At 34.7% G+C, this 2,660-nt stretch overlaps 1 long non-coding RNA gene across 1 annotated transcript; it reads right to left on the reverse strand.

Annotated features, from left to right (window-relative positions):
* Positions 1-570: 570 nt before the first annotated feature.
* LOC139137467 (uncharacterized) lies at positions 571-1,690 on the reverse strand. The gene is made up of 3 exons (XR_011553397.1): positions 1,489-1,690; positions 1,129-1,188; positions 571-720 (listed from the first exon to the last, which is right to left on the reverse strand). It is a non-coding gene; the product is annotated as an uncharacterized lncRNA (long non-coding RNA).
* Between the last annotated feature and the right edge of the window lie 970 nt (positions 1,691-2,660).

Raw genomic sequence — 2,660 nt, forward strand, 5'->3', positions numbered from 1 at the left:
ATCTTCACCAAACGGTGATCAGTAAGTTATCGATCACTTAAAAAGAAAATAAAATGAAAAGTTTCAAACTAGTAGGGTGTAAATAAATAGTTTAAAAGTCAGAAAAAAATAATTTTCAAACTTAACACAATATTCTGCACTAAGTGGTATGACCTAGCTCTCACTGTGACTTTTATGTGTAACTTCAACACTATACTGCTTGGTGCCAGAAACACAGACTTGATCCTCATAAAACACACAAACAGATTTTGTTGCCAACTTTTGTAATGTCAGTGGTGGTATTACATGCCATCGACATTTAATAGTTGTTCTATATTGTACATGTTTTTTTGAGATGGCATAGGAGAATCTTTGCTTGCTTGGGGAAAATTTTGTACCTGATTGAGTGAATGGAATCTTTGGGGAACAAAGTGTTACACAATTCATTTTCAAACCTAAGGGTGAATCTTCACCAAATGGTGTGACTAAATTTTAAGCTTTTGTAACCTTCACTCTAACTTCTTGGTGAAGTTTGTCATTACAGACATTAGACAGTTCTTTTTGCATTTGCTGCTCTAGCTGTGTTGCTCATGTTGCCTAGTTGAGATGTTGACGAGAAGAATCTTTGCTTGCTTGTGGAAAACTGTGTATGTCGTTGACTGAACAGCATCATTGAGGTGCAATGTAAAAACTACACCAGATTGTGATTGTGGGGACCAACTCTTCCTGCAGAAAGTAAATCTGAAATGATAATAATATCCCAGTATCAAAGATTAGAATGGTGAAACATGATTTGTTTGTAGATGAAATATAAAGTGAAATTCAGGTGTATAAAGTGGAATTCAGGTGTCATCTCTTACAGTTTATTCAAGGGAAAATTTTCATGTTATTAACTTCAAATCTAAGGCAACACTGTGAGAGGTGACACATGCACATTGTCAGGGCTTCAAACTTAATTGTCTGGTGTTACTGATATGTATTGAGATGATTATTTTTGCATGGGACCTTGATATAAGTGCCAAAATGCAAATGAGTCAGTATAATGCAAGGCATATAATTTTGAGGTCCTGAACTTGTGCCAGTGTTACAGTAGGAGATTTTCCTCTGTTTGCGAGAAGTATGCCTTATGGTCGATTGCAATCTACTTACAGAAGCTATAGGACCTATAACAACTCAGCTTGGGTAATCCTCCCTTGCATTGGTGAAATGCTGTCAAAGAGAGCATCGAAACAACATGTAAAATTGTGTAAACCTAGGTGCAGACCAACAAAGTAATCATAATAGGTAAGAATGAAAAAGGCTTGTATCATAGTTGAAAGACACTGGAAATGTTTTTAAACAGGTTTCATCTGGAGCTGTATAGATATTCTGTATGAATACATTTTCAGTATTTGGGGAAAAAAGCTGGTTCTATGAGAGGAACATGTATGTGCACACATGTATTCTTGATCTGGCACTAACAGCTGGATTCCATATCTATTGCTATAATGATAGGAAGGAGGGTCTTACATATTTTTGACATTTACGTCTATGCTGATCACAAGTCTGAGTTGAGCACAGATGAATCCGTTTTAGCCCAGCTAAAACATACATTGAAGCTGTTATCCAATGTGAAGCAGCATCTGTGTCATCCAACAGGTTGTTAAAAACGTTTACCACTTTTCTTTGTCCTGAAATGGCAGATGAGAATTTTGATTTTAGAATGAAATACAGCAATTTTAGAGCAAAATACAGCAATTTTAGAGTAAAATACAGCAATTTTAGAGCATCCCTAACACACAGTGACACTTTCAAAGTACTGTAATAAGTGATTTTATTGACTGTGTGACCAAACGGCAAAAGTCGCCTTAAATGACAAAGATTCATCACATTCTGATTGCATAAACAGTAATTGAGTGACGACTTTTTTTAAAGTTGTACTTTAACAGACTTGACTACTTAAACTTGCAGATTCCATAATAACGATGATGGTCACTTCCAGGGACCTGTATACAAAATATCACATCTGAAACAATATGTATTAATGTTAATTATTAAATTGTATCCAAATGTGATGGCAATGTTACAATATTTGTAATTTTGGAAAAGTTCAGACTATGGCCACTGATATTGATATCTTAAATTGGAATGACTCCATCAAGGGTCAACAGTGTGTTAATTGCTTACCATCGTTGCTGTTATGATAGCCTTTAGTTAAGAAGTGATTCTCCTATAACTTGGTGATGTTCTTACAATGTATACCATGATAACTTGTTCGGTTTTTAAATCAGTATCATAGCATGGACCCCAGAGAGCGACTTTAGCCTGGCCAGACAAATCTGCCATTGTCATAGTTCTTCATAAGATTGTTTCACCTGACCATATGTGTCCTTCTCATATCCTGAATTGAAATAATGTTGGGTGGAAAACTTTAATAAGTTACAAGACAAGCCTAAATGGCTAAATTAGTTACATAGAAAATTTGTATGTTGATTAATATGAAAATAACAGGACATGTTTTTACTAGTTTGTTTATTGTATGTGCCTTTTTCAAATATTAAAGCATGAAGGAAAAGAATCACAAACGCTGTTAACAATACTGTATTATGTTAAGTTAGGCTGGAATGCCAGACAGTTGTATATGAATATAGTTACTGGCAAAAAAATGAATTAAACAACAACAATAAATCGTATAGGCCAGT

The sequence above is a fragment of the Ptychodera flava genome, chromosome 1 (genome assembly GCF_041260155.1).
Source record: "Ptychodera flava strain L36383 chromosome 1, AS_Pfla_20210202, whole genome shotgun sequence".
In the NCBI taxonomy this organism is placed as follows: Eukaryota; Metazoa; Hemichordata; class Enteropneusta; family Ptychoderidae; genus Ptychodera; species Ptychodera flava.